This window comes from Hypanus sabinus, unplaced genomic scaffold, assembly GCF_030144855.1.
Source record: "Hypanus sabinus isolate sHypSab1 unplaced genomic scaffold, sHypSab1.hap1 scaffold_1060, whole genome shotgun sequence".
Taxonomy (NCBI): Eukaryota; Metazoa; Chordata; class Chondrichthyes; order Myliobatiformes; family Dasyatidae; genus Hypanus; species Hypanus sabinus.
This window is the reverse complement of record NW_026779115.1, coordinates 1-14860: the sequence shown is the minus strand read 5'-3', so window position 1 is coordinate 14860 and position 14860 is coordinate 1. Positions and strand designations below refer to the sequence as shown.

Below are 14860 nucleotides of genomic sequence, written 5' to 3'. Positions count from 1 at the left end.
TTCTATGACCTCTGGATGGAGTGGACTGAGGAGAGTGGATCCGAGGGTCGCCTACGCTCGGGAGAGGTCGACGGGTACAAATGGACGACACTGTGTGCTCCAACGTTGGAATACTAGACAGTTTCATAACAACTTGCCCCTTTATTATTCTTTTATGTTGCTTTACTAACCATATAGTCAAAATACAAATTTAAAGCTCAATCGTTTACTCTCATATTGTGTACTGTTTTTAAACTTCGTACAGCATCCACCCAAAGGAGATTTCGAAGGTTTCTCGGGCCGGGGGCGACCATCACCCGGATGAAGCCGGGAGCCGAACCGATGATTGAATTCCCACTATATTTTTATTTTCTTGTAAGCCTTATCTTCAGCTTTTACAAGAGCTTTGAGTTCCTGAGAACTTCTTCGTTTTTGCAATACACCTGTCCTGCACCTTCCTCATTTCTAGAAATGAAAGCAATTGCTGCTCTGCTGAAATCCCTTGCAGCTATGATTGGTGAAAGGGCAGATGAGTTCAACCCGGACAAATAGAAAGATACAGCACACTCTTAAAGACAAGACAGTGTCAATGAGCAAAGGGATCTTACGGTCCGTGTATGTAGCTCCATGAACGTGGCTCCAGAGTTTGCAGACGATATGAGGATAAGTGGAGGGGAAGGTAGTTTTGAGGATGTAGACAGGCTACAGAAGGCTTGGACAGGGCAAAGTAATGGCAGATGTACTGCTGTGTTGAAAGATACATGGTCAAGCTTTAGGAGAAATTAAAAGGGTTGAATATTTTATAAATGGACAGAAAACAAAAATAAAAAACAACAGAGATTCAAGGGGACTTTAAGATCCTTGTGCGCGATTTCTTGAAGGTTGATTTGCAGGTTGAACATACAGCACATTCCCGGTCCCTCAGCCCACAATATTCTGTCAATGATGTCACCTTCTCAGGTTGAGTCTGTGGCGAGGAGGGCAAATGTATTTCAGCACCTCGACGAATATAAAAGGAAAGGTGTGATGCTGAGACTTTATAAAGCACTGGTGAGGCCTCACGTGGAGTATTGTGAACAGTTTTCGGCCTCTTATGTGAGAACGATTGTGCTCAAAGTGGAGAGGGTTCAGACGAGGATAACAAACATGATTCCATGATTGAACGGCGTCACATGAGAAGTGCCTGATATCTCTAGGCCTGCACTCTCGGGAATTTAGAAGGAAGAAGGGTGACCCCATTGAAATCCGTTGATTATTTAAATTCCTTGATCGAGGTGGTGTGGAGAGGATAGTTTCTATGGTCGGGGAGTCGAAGACCAAAGGACAAAGACTTAGAAGAGCGGCGCGTCCTTTTAGAACAAAGACAAGGAGAAATTACTTTAGCCAGAGAGTGGTGAATCTGTGGGATTATTTGCCACAGGCGGCCGTGGAGTCCAAAGCTTTTTTTATATATATATTTATGGCAGAGGTTCTTGTTTGGTCAGGGCTTGAAGGAATACTGGAAGAAGGGAGCGGATTAAGGCTGAGAAGGAAATTGGATCAGACATGGTGAAACGGTGGAGCAGACTGAATGGGACAAATGGTCAAATTCTGCTCCTAAATCCTACGTTCTCGTAATGAGTTACTTTGTCTGAATGTGAAAAAATAAATGTTTTTTCCAAGCTGTACTGGCTGAAGATTGAGGTCACGAAGGTCACAGGGTAAGATGCAGACGCTGCCTTGCTTGTGCGAACTGACAAAATCTAGCAGCATTTCATACCAAGAATGAGGTAGTGTTAACTTTTATCCAACACTGTCTTGGTAAAAGAGGAATTAACTGCAGACGTGCAGTTCTAATTTTGTACACCCCCTCGAAGCTTTCAATGACTGGCTGATATCCAACAAGTGCTTCTTGAAATCGCTCACTGTGAATATTTCGCTGTTGGTTATTACCAAAAATTCACTGTATAAATTTGAGTGATAACCTGATATTTGGCGGAGTCGTAAGGCAAAGGGAGCACCTATTGCAGGGTTAACCGTACACGGATGATTGTGTCTTCATTTCTGTTTTATCCCAGGATAAATTATTTTGCAGTCCAATTCGGTAAAACAAGTTAAGTCCTTCGAGAAGAGGAGAGGGAGAGCTGACCGGCTGATTTGTTTGTGTAGGAGCTATTTTTTTATATTGGTATGTGTAATAAATATAGACACGTCCATTAAGAATATCCCAGGTGGTAGACAACCTGGGAGATGGAAGATTGGGAGAGACGGACATGAACTGGAGTGGTGAGAGAGGGAAAGAGAAGAGGAGATTTGGAGCGTGGAACACTGAAGGGGGAGGGAGGTATCAGATGGAGTGAGACCCAGGGAGAGTTGTCGGTCTGATTTGACCGGGGAAGGTAGATCACGCACGGATAGTAGATGTAAATTTCATGGAATTTAACAAGGCTTTTGACAAGGTCCAGTTTGCAGACTACATTGAAGGATGATGTGGAACCCGCGAACACCTCTCTGAGAAGTTTGATTGCGTTCAGCTCTATGGCGGTTTGTATGAGAATGTACAAGGAACTGTGAATAACCTTGCCGAAGAGGGTAATATTGGTGGCGTTGTCTATAAATATCCACACGATCAGTGCCTCTCATCATTTATACACCTCTGTCAGGTCACCTCACATCCTCCGTCGCTGCAAGGGGAGAACTGCGGGTTCACTGAAACTATAACTAGAATGCATGATCCCCAATCCAGGCAAAATCCTTGTAAAGCTCTTCTGTATCATTCCTATAGGTTCCACATTATTCTTGTAGAGTGTTGACCAGAACTGAACACAGTTCTCCAAGGTGGGGTGGGGGTGGGGGGTGGGTCTGACCGGTGTGCTATCGGGCTGCAACATTACCTGTCGCTGTTGAACTCAATTCCACGGTTGATGATTACCAATGCATCGGACTCTTAAACACAGAGTCAAACTGCGCAGCAGCTCTGGGTGTCTGATGGACCCGGACTCCAAGATCCCTCTGATCGTCCACACTGCAAGGTTTACCATTAGTAATGTATTCGGCCATTATATTAAACCTACACAAATGAACCACCTCGCACTTACCTGGGTTGAACGTAATCTGCCACTTCTCAGCCCAGTCTTACATCCATAAGACCATAGGACAAAGGAGCGGAAGTCGGCCATTCGGCCCATCGAGTCTGCTCCGCCATTTTATCATGAGCTAATCGCATTTAGTGCCACTCCCCCGCATTCTCACCTTATACTTTGATGCCCTGGGAATTTAGATAATTATCAATCTTTGCCTTAAATACACCCAATTACTTGAAATCCACTGCCACCCGTGGCAACAAATTCCACAGATTCACCACCCTCTGGAGAATAAATTAAAAAAATATATATCTGTTCTGAATGGGGGCCCTTCAATGCTTAAGTCATGCCTTTTCGTACTGGACTCCCCCAACATGGAAAACAACTTTGCCACAACCACTCTGTCCATGCCTTTTTACATTAGAAATGCTTCTATCAGTTCCCCCCCCCCGCCCCTATTCTTTTAATCTCCAAGGAGTACAGTCCAAGAGCGGTGAAACGTTCCTCATATGTAAACCCTCTCTTTCCCGGAATCAATGTAGTGAACCTTCTCTGAACCCACTCCAAAGTCAGCTCAAACTTTTTTAAAATATGGATACCCAAATTGCACACAGTATTCCAAGTGAGGTCTTACCAGTGCCTTTTCGAGCCTCAACATCGCACCCTTGCTCCTATACTCTATTCCTCTAGAAATAAATGCCAACATTGTATTCGCCTTCTTCACCACCGACTCAGACTGGAGGTTAACATTAAGGGTATCCTTCATGCGGTCCCCCAAGTCCCGCTGAATCTCAGAATTTTGAATTCTCTCCTTATCTATATAATATTCTGCCCGTTAACCAGAGAACCGTATAAATATCACAGCACAGAAACAGGGCAACTCGGCCCTACTAGTCCGTGCTGTCGCTTACACTCAACTAGTCCCAGTGGCCTGCGCTCATCCCATAAGACTCCATTCCTTTCCTGTCGATTTAAATATTCAATTTTTCTTTAAATGATAATATCGAAGATGCCTCTACTACTTCTGCTGGAAGCTCATTCCACACAGCTACCACTCTCTGAGTAAAGAAATTCACCCCCCCCCCGTGTTACCTTTAAACTTTTGCCCCCGAACTCTCAACTCATGTCCTCTTGTTTGAATCTCCCCTACTCTCAATGAAAAAAGCCTATCCACGTCAACTTGATCTTTCCCTCTCATAATTTTAAATTTCTCTATCACGTCCCCCCTCCACCACATTATACGCTCCAAAGAATAAATACCTAACTTGTTCAGCCTTTCCCTGTAACTTAGGTGCTGAAACCCAGGTGACATTGTAGTAAATCTCTGTACTCTCTCTAGTTTGCTGATATCTTTCCTATAATTCGGTGACCAGAACTGTACACAAAACACCAAATTCGGCCTTACCAATGCCTTGTACAATTTTAACATTACATCCCAACTCCTATACTCAATGCTTTGAATTATAAAGGCCAGCATGCCAAAAGCTTTCTTCACCAACCTATCCACATGAGATTCTACATTCAGGGAACTATGCACCATTATTACTCTGTTCTACTGCATACTTCAATGCCCTACAATTTCCCATGTTTGTCCTATTTGGATTATTCCTACCAAAAATATAACACCTCACATTTATCAGCATTAAACTTCATCTGCCTTCGTTCAGCCCACTCTCCCCTGGCCTAAATCTCTCTGCAAGCTTTCATGAACATGCACTTTCCAACATTGTATTTCATTTTCCTCTTCTTTTCATATTCTCCCAATCTATCCAAGTCTCTCTGCAGACTCAGTGTTTCCTCAGCACTACCTGCCCCTCCACCCATTTTGCATCATCAGCAAACATTGCCACAGAGCCATCTATTCCATAATCGAAATGGTTGATATACAATGTAACTAGAAGCGGCCACAACACAGAACCATGTGGAACGTCAATGGTAACGGCTTAAGGGATTCGACACGATGCATCCTTTCTTTCTTAATACGGCTTAATACGCTTATCAAATGCCTTGCCGAAATCCTTTAACACTGAATCTGCTGCTCTTCTTCATCAATGTGTATAGTCACATCCTCAAAAAAATTCTACCAGGCTGGTAAGGCACAAGCTGTCCTTGACAAAGTTATGCAAAGATCATCGCCAGAGACGCAGCAACCTCCTCCCTTGCCTCCCAGAGTAGCCTGGGGTACATCTCATCCGGTCCCGGCGACTTATCCAAATGATGCTTTCCAAAATCTCCAGCACATCCTCTTTTTAATTATCTACGTGCTCAAGCTTTTCAGTCTGCTGTAAGTCACAACAATCATCACCAAGACCATTTTCCAGAGTGAGATCTCACGAAAATCTAAAACCTGACAGGTTAATTTTCTAATAGGAAATCAAGAACAGCTTCTGCTATTGCAGGCTTATCTACATATTGAGTCAAGAAACCTTCCTTAACACACCGAACAGTCTCCAACCCATCTAAAGCTCTTGCTCAAGGGAGATGCCAATTGATATTTGGGAAATTAATATCTCCCATCGCGACTACTCTGTTATTATCTTAACTTTCCAAGATTTGTTTCCCTATCAGTTCCTCGATATTCCTGCTACTGTTGGGCGGCCTATGAAAAAACACCCAGTAAAGTTATTGACCCTTTCCTGTTCACAACCTTCAACCTAAGAGTATCCGTAGAAAATTCCTCGACGGCGTCCAACTTTTCTGCATCTGTGTCGCTATCTATGATCAGCCGTGCCACGCCCATAGCTGTTTTGCCCCCCTCCCTGCCCTTTCTGAAAAATCTAAAAGTCGGCACTTGAAGTATCCATTCCTATCTCTCAGCCATCCAAGTCTCTGTAATGGCCACCAAATCATATCTCCAAAAGATTACTCTGGAGGTTTGAACTGGGCAGGACTGCGCAAGCGCGTGTCAGTCTGCCCGTGAGGCAGCGGGAGAGTTTATATAGCGAGCAGATTAACGGAGCGGGCGACGCAGTGGAGGGAGACAGAGTAGGAAGGCTTTGGGTCCAGAGGCTTCGGCGAGCAGATGCTGAGGACTAGCTTGCTCCCAGTGAGGTAAGGTCTGGTAATCTCCTTTAATTAATCTAATTAGCGTAGGGGTAGGTAATGGAGGCAGCAGTTACGGCAGTCGTGTGTTCCGTTAGCAGTATGTGGGAAGTCCGGGCGTGCACAAATGTGCCTGATGACCACACCTGCAAAAGGGGCATCCAGCTGCAGCTCCTGACAAACCGAGTTAGGGAACTGGAGCTGGGGCTGGATAAACTTCAGAGCATTCGGGAGTCTGAGGCAGAAATAAACAGGAGTTACAAGGAGACATTCACCCCTAAATGTCAGGAGGCAGGTATCTGAGTGACTGTGAGCGGAGGGAAGGGGAATAGACAGAATGAGCAGAGCATCCATGCGGCCGTTCCCACAAATAATAAGTATACCGTTTTGGATAATGTTAGTGGGGACGTACCCTCATGGAGTAAAGCAGGATCTGCCCCTGGTGTCCCTACATACCAGGGACAATCAGTAATGGTCATGCTTCTGGCACTGAGACTGTATCCTCAACTCAGAAGGGAAGGAGTGAAAAGAGGAGAGCAGTAGTGATAGGGGATTCGATGGTTGGGGGAAGAGATCGGGGATTTGATGGTTGGGGGAAGAGATCGGAGGATCTGTGGGAGAGATAGAGAATCTTGGATGATCTGTTGCCTCCCTGATGCTAGCGTCCGCGATATCTCGGATCAACCTGTCAGTATTCTCAAGAGGGAGGGTGAGCAGCCGGATATTGTGGTCCATGCTGGGACCAATGACGTGGATAGGAAGAAGGAAGAGGTCCTGCAAAGAGTGTTTAGGGAGTTAGGTGCAGAATTGTAGGACAGGACCTCCAGGGTTGCAATCTCAGGATCGCTACCTTTGCCACCTGCCAGTGAGGCTAGAAATAGAAAGATGATGGAGCTAAATACGTGGGTAAGGAGTCTGCGCAAGAAGGATGGCTTTATGTTTCTGGACAATTGGGCCTTGTCTCAGGGAAGGTGGGACTTGTACCGACGGGACGCGTTGCAACTAAACTGGTGGGGGACTAACATCCTTGCGGGAAAGTTTGCTTGTGCTGCACCGGGGGGGTTAAACTAGATTTGCAGGGGGAGGGGAACCAGAGTGTTATAGCAGATAGTGAGGTGGAGAAGGATAAAGTTCATGCGAGAGCTGCAAGTACAGTGCATGGAGTATAGCCAGATCTTGCATTTGAGGGAAGAGAAAAAGAATAAAGGTTGTAAAGTAAGGTAGAAAGGCAAAAGTGCGTGCACGACGTTTCAAGAGACCTCACGAACTGAGGTGATGACAAATTGCCCTTATTATTTAACAGTTCAGTCCATACTGACTCGAAATCTCCTGATTCTATGTTACACATCGCAAGGGACTGAATTTCATTCCTCACCAGCAGAGCCACCCCACCCTCTCTGCCCACCTGTCTGTCCTTCCGATAGGACGGTTACGCTTGATTATTCATTTCCCAGTGAAAAGTGGCAGATGCGTCCACCTCGGAGAAGTGTGAGGTGGTACTTTGAAAGGACAAACTCCAAGACAGAGTACAAAGTAAGTGGCAGGATACTTGGTGGTAGGGAGGAGCAGAGAGATCTGGGGGTACGAGTCCACAGATCCCTGATGTTGCCTCACAGATAGATAGGGTAGATAGGAAAGCCTATGTGGTGTTAGTTTTCCTAATGAGGGATGGAGTTTCAGAGTCGCGATGTAACGATGCAGCTCTATAAAAGCCTGGTTAGGCCGAACTTGGAGTACTGTGTCCAGTCTGGTTGCATCACTGTACAACATAGAACATAGAATAGTACAGCAATTTACAGGCCCTTCGGTCCACAATGTTTTTCCGACCCTCAAACCCTGCCTCTCATATAACTTCCCCCCCCCCCACTTTAAATTCCTCCAGATTCATGTCTAGAAATCTCTTAAATTTCACTAGTGTATCTGCCTCCACCACTGACTCAGGCAGTGCATTCCACGCACCAACCGCTCTCTGAGTGAAAAACAAACAACTTCCTGTAACATCCACCTTGAACTTCGCTCCCCTTACCTTAAAGCCATGTCCTCTTGTACTGAGCAGTGGTGCCCAGGGGAAGAGGCGCTGGCTCTCCATTCTGTCTAATTCTCTTAATATCTTGGACACCTCTATCATGTCTCCATACATCATCCTTCCCACCAAAGAGTAAAACCCTAGCTCCCTTAACCTCTGATCATAATCCATACTCTCTAAACCAGGCAGTATCCTGGTAAATCTCCTCTGTACCCTTTCCAAAGCTTCCACATCTTTCCTACACTTAAGCGACCAGAACTGGACACAGTACTCCAAGTGTGGCCGAACTGGAGTTTTATAGAGCTGCATCATTACATCGCTTCTCTTAAACACTATCCCTCGACTTATGAAAGCTAACACTCCATAAGCTTTCTTAACTACCCTATCTAACTGTGAGGCAAATTTCAGGTATCTGTAGACATGTACCCCCAGATTCCTCTGCTCCTCCACTCTACCAAGTATCCTGCCATTTACTTTATAATCTGCCTTGGAGTTTGTCGTTCCAAAGTGTACCTCCTCACACTTCTCCCGGTTGAACTCCATCTGCCACTTCTCAGCCCACTTCTGCTTCGTATCAATGCTTCTGCAATCCTTGACAATCCTCTACAATATCTACAACACCACCAACCTTTGTGTCGCTTGCAAACTTGCCAACCCACCCTCCGCCCCCTCATCAAGGTCGTTAATAAAAATCACAAAAAATAGAGGTCCTGGAGCAGATCATTGTGGGGCACCAGTAGTCATAACCCTCTATTCTGAATGTACTCCCTCCACTATGACCCTCTGCCTTCTGCAGGCAAGCCAATTCTGAATCCAACTGGCCAAACCTCCCTGGTTCTCATGCCTTCTGACTTTCTGAATAAGCCTACCGTGTGGAACCTTGTCCAAAGCCTTACTAAAATTTATGTAGAATACATCTACTGCACTACGCTCATCTATATGCCTGGTCACCTGCTCAACGAAATGATGTGGAAGCATTGGAGAGGATACAGAGGAGATATACCAGGATGCTGCCTGGTTTAGAGAGTATGAATTATGATTAGAGATCAAGGGAACTAGGGCTTTACTCTTTGAAGAGAAGGGAGATGAGAGGAGAAATGATAGAGTTATTCAAGATATTAATAGGAATAGATAGAGTGGACAGCCAGCGCCTCTTCCCAGGGTACCACTGCTCAATACAAGAGGACATGGCTTTAAGGTAGGGGAGTGAAGTTCAAGGGGGATATTAGAGGAAGATTTTTCACTCTGAGAGTGGTTGTTGTGCGGAATGCACTGCCTGAGTCAGTGGTGGACGCAGATACACTAGTGAAATTTAAGAGACTACTAGACAAGTAAATGTTAGAATTTAAGGTGGGGGGGGGGGTTATATGGGGGCATGGTTTAAGGGTCGGCACAGCACTGTGGACCTGAGCGCCTGTAATGTGCTGTACTATTCTATGTTCTATGTTGTAACATTGCCATACATTGCTTATTCGTCATTTACACCCATAAGGGCTCACTTAGACGAATTTCCTTGCCTAACCTGACTGTCCACTGCGGGTTGATTTTTCTCACCCGAGTAATATCACCCTTTCATTCCTTCCTCTTTCTCACGACTAAAATTAGGTAAACCCGAAATATCGTGCTCCTCTGCTTGCTCCTCCCACACACAATTCTCAGTAATGGCGACAATGTCATAATTCACTGTATTGATTCATTCGCTGAGCTCAACCGCCTTTTTAAAGCTTTTTGCATTATAATGCTCAGTGTACCAGTCGCATTATGCATAAACTCTTGATATCTGACTTTTTCTGCGGTCTTAACAACATCTGTGTCCAAATCGACTCCGCTATCTGGTCTGGAGATCTGAATCCCATACCTTGTAACTCAAGTTCAACAGCTCTCCCGAAAACTCCCATGCACAGTACTTACAAACCTTCCCGCTGGGATATCAGTTTCCCTCTATTTCAGGTGTAAACCGTCTTCCATCTCTTTTAAAAGGGTTCTTAGAGTAAACCTAGCAATTACAGGCCTATAATTTTGACGTCAGTGGTGGGTAACTTAATAGAAAGTATTCTTAATATAATAATTAATTAATTAATTAATTAATATAATTATCTGGATATAGTCAGGTTAGCAAAAGTCAACATCGATTTCTGCGATGAAGGTCATGTTTGACAAATCTTATTGAATTTTTGAAGAGGTTATGAGGAAGGTTGACGAGGGTAAAGCAGTAGATGTTGTCTATATGGACTTCAGAGAGGCCTTTGCCAAGGTTCCACAAGGAAGGTTAGTTAGGACGGTTTAATCGTTAGGTATTAATATTGAAGTAGTAAAATGTATTCAACAGTGGCTGGATGGGAGATGCCAAAGAGTAGTGGTGGATAACTGTTTGTCAGGTTGGAGGCCGGTGACTAGTGGTGTGCCTCAGGGATCTATGTCAAAGGCCCTACTGAAGTCCATATAGACAACATCCACTGCTTTACCCTCTCATTAGGGTTATATTTTATATGGTTATATGGTTATTATGATCCCACCTTCCTTGAAAAAAAGGCAAAAAATGCAAAAAAAAATGGAGAACTCTGTCCAGTCTAGTCGACTCACTATAGAAAGGATGTGGAAGCATTGGATCGGATACGGAGGAGATTTACCAGGGTGCTGCCTGGTTTAGAGGGTATGCATTATGATCAGAGATTAAGAGAACGAGGGCTTTACTCTTTGGAGAGAAGGGGACGAGAGGAGAAATGATACAGGTATACAAGATGTTAAGAGGAATAGATAGAGTGGACAGCCAGCTCCTCTTCTCCAGGGCAACACTGCTCAATACAAGAGGACATGGCTTTAACGTAAGGGATTGGAATATCACGAGGAATATTAGAGATAGGTGTTTTTACTCAGAGAGTGGTTGGTGCGTGGAATGCACTGCCTGAGTTAGTGGTGGAGGCAAATACACCAGTGAAATTTAAGAGACTACGAGACAGGGAAATGGAAGAATTTTAGGTGTAAGGTTATATGGAGGGGACATGGTTTAAGGATCACCACTGCATTGTGTGCCGAAGTACCTGTACTGCACTGTACTATTCTATGCTTTATGTCATAACATTGCCATACATTTCTTATTTGTTATGACCACCCATAAAGCCTCATTTAGACGAATGTTCTTGCCTGTCCTGACTGTTGATTACGGTAATATTTTCTCAGCATAGTAATGTCACACCTCCTCCTTTAATTTCTTCCTCTTTCTCACGACTTAAAATAGGGAAACCCGAAATATCGTGCTGTCCTGCTTGCTCCTCCTACATCCAATTCTCAGCAATGGCTGCAAAGTCATAATTCACTGTATTGATTCATTCCCTCTCAACCGCCTTTTTTTTAAAGCTTCTTGCATTGAAATATACGGAGCTCAGTGCACCAGTCACATTATGCATAAACTCTTGATATCTGACCGTTTATGCGGTCTTAACAACTTCTGTCTCCATATCTACTCTGCTCTGCTCTGAGCTCTGTATCCCATCCCACTGCAACTCAAGTTCAGCAACTCGCCCAAAAACTCTCATGCACAGTACTGACAAACCTTCTCGCTGGGATATCAGATTCCCAACAGTTCAGTTGTAAACTGTCTTCCATCTCTTCTATACAGATCCCACCTTACCTGGAAAAAATACTATCATTCAAAATTTTGGACCCTCCCACTTACACCACGAGCTAAACCGTGTGGTCGTCATATATCTGAACACACTGGGACGAGTGGTGGTCCTGTCGTTTAATTTAATAGCTAAATCCCTGACCTCACTTTGTAAAATCACCTTCCCGTACATACCGATTTCATTTGTACATATATGTTGCTCACTCACTCACTTAAGCATCATAGAGAAGGAATGGTGTGCTGCAGAATGAGGAAGGAAGTGAAGGAGAGTGGGGCCACGGAAAGGGTGCTCAGTTTGCAGCCGTTGGAGCAGAACGTGTGAGTAACCATTTTCTTGCTCCCTATCTTTGGTTGGAGCCAGCGTAAAAGCCGAAATCCACTGACCCATGTCTAGGACTCAGAGACAGAGCGGGAATCCCTCCATGCAATCCCATCACACAATCCTGGAAACATTCACTGAGTAACGCTCCCTCCACAAAGATCCATCATATAGAGCCGGTGTCAGACACAGAGTGCAGCACCCTCTACATTGTCCCAACACACACTCCGGGGTCATACACTGAGTGAAGCTCCCTCCACACCGCCCCAGAACACTCTTTCAGGGTCAGATAACCAGCGAAGTTCGCTAAATATTATCCCATCTCACTCACGGGGTCAGACATGTGAAGTACCTCCCACAACATCGCAGCACACTCCACTAGAATGAGAAAAAGTACGAAACCCTCTCCCTCCTCCGTCTCCCCACTCACCAATACCCAGCCTTTCGGCTTCCAGCAGTCTCGAACTGTGTGTGTTTGTGCGACCGGATTGGGTGCTGCCGTTAGAGGAAGGAAGGGGAGGAGAGAGGAGGCCAGGGAAAGCGTGTTGAGATTGCAAACACTGATGCAAGTGGTGTGGAATCACATGACCGGCCTGAGCATGCAGAGTTGTGGAGAGATTCAGATCCTGGTGATAGATGCCCATTGGAACGGGGGGAGGTGTAACAGTACCCATCATCTCTCTCTCATACCCCCCACAATTAACTGTGCCACAGAGTGGGAGGAGAGTGGAGAGACGACCTAGATGGGGAGCGTTTAGCACATGGAGTGTATCACCGAGATGGGGATGGGACGTATGGATACGTACGGAATGATGGAGACGGCGAAGTGTGCAGGAAGTGGTTTGGGTCACGGAGACGGGGTTGCTTGGAACTGAGTGATGGATGACGGAGACGGGAGTGGTGTATTGCAGACAGTGTGTGACGGTGACGGGAATGAGTGCAGGGTTGAACGTTTGACGGGGTTTAGAAGGATTTTGCAGAGGGAGGGTGGTATGCATACGGAGTGCTGTTTTCAATTGTTTTGGAATTATATTGCAGGTTAACTTTCTCCCAATATGTGCTTCCTATCACACCCTCGGTATCCAGAATGACCCTGAGTCCATCCAGTTCCATTTCCAACTCCTCAACGCGGAGTGTTAGAAGCTGCAACTGGATGCTCTTAAGACCATAAGACTCAGGGGCAGAGGTCGGCCATTCGTCCCATCGAGTCTGCCCCGCTATTTTGTCATGAGCTGATCCATTCACCCATTTAGTCCCACTTCCCCCGCCTTCTCACCATAACATTTGATGCCCTGGCTACTCAGATACCTACCAATCTCTGCCATAAAAAAAAAAACACCCAATGACTTATCCCCTGACGCCCGAGTCATCAAATTCCGAAGATTCAACACCCTCTGGCTAAAATAAATTTTTCGCATCTCTGTTCAGAATGGACGCCCTTCAATCCTTCAGTCTTGCCCTCTCGTAATAGACTCCACCACCATGGGAAAAAACTTTGCCACATCCACTCTGTCCATGCCTTTTAACATTCGAAATGTTTCTATGAGGTCCTCCCACATTCTTCTAAACTCCAAGGATTACAGGGCTGAACATCTACAATCAATACCCTGTTCCTGCCTTCTCCCAATATCCCTTGACTGCGCTATCTTTAAGAGCTCTACCTAACTCTTTCTTAAAAGAATACAGAGAATTGGCCTCCACTGCCTTCTGAGGCAAAGCATTCCACAGAGCCACAACTCACTGGGTATTTTTTTTACTGAACTCCGTTCCAAATGGGCTACTCCTTAACCTGTGGTCTCTGGTTCTGCACTCCCCCATCATCGGGAACATGTTTCCGACCTCTATCGTGTCGAATCCCTTAATAATCATATATGTTTCAATCAGATCCCCTCCCATCCTTCTAAATTCCAATGTATGCAAGTCCAGTACTCCAAACTTTCAACACCTGACAGTCCCGCAATCCCGGGAATCAACCTCGTGAACCTATGCTGCACCCACTCAATAGCAAGAATATCCTTCCGCAAATTTGGAGACCAAAACTGAACACAATCCTCTAGATGTGTTCTCACGAGGGCCCTGTCCTACTCAGAAGGACCTCTTTGCTCCTATACTCAGCTCCCCTTGTTATGAAGGCCATCATGCCATTAGCTTTCTTCACTGTCTGCTGTTCCTGCTTGCTTACCTTCAGTGTCTGATAAACAAGAGCACAAGATCTCGTTGTACTTCCCTTTTCCCTAACTTGACTCCATTTAGATATTCATCACCCTTCCTGTTCTTGTCACCAAAGTGGATAAACTCACATTTATCCACAATAAACTGCATCTGCCATGCATTTGCCCACTCACCCAACCTGTCCAAATCACCCTGCATTCTCCCAAAACCCTCTTCATATTTCACACTACCACCAATCTTTGTGTCATGTGCAAATTTACTAATGTTACTTTAAATCCCTTCATCTGAATCATTAATGTATATTGAAAATAGCTGTGGTCCAACGCTGAGCCTTGCGGTACACTACCGGTCACTGGCTGCCGTTCTGAAAATGACCCGTTAAACCCTACTCGTTGTTTCCTGTCAGCCAAAAAATTTCTATCCATGTCTGTAGTCCCCTCAAATCCATGTGGTCTAATTTTGCCCACTAATCTCCTGTGTGGGACCTTATCAAAGGCTTACTGAAAATCCAGGTACACGACATCCACTGACTCCCCTTGTCCATTCTGATAGATAGATCCTCATAAACTTCCAGAAGATTAGTCTTGTGGAGACAGACAATAGATGTGATCCCCACGACAAAAACCCAACACGCA

At 45.1% G+C, this 14860-nt stretch overlaps 1 protein-coding gene across 1 annotated transcript in view; it reads right to left on the bottom strand.

Annotated features, from left to right (window-relative positions):
* The window catches only part of LOC132386207 (oxidized low-density lipoprotein receptor 1-like), a 34036-nt gene extending 21535 nt beyond the window's left edge, over positions 1–12501 (bottom strand). Inside the window, exon 1 of the mRNA XM_059958487.1 lies at positions 12484–12501. The gene's annotated coding sequence lies outside the window, so the exon portion shown is untranslated. The remainder of the gene's footprint in view (positions 1–12483) is intronic.
* Between the last annotated feature and the right edge of the window lie 2359 nt (positions 12502–14860).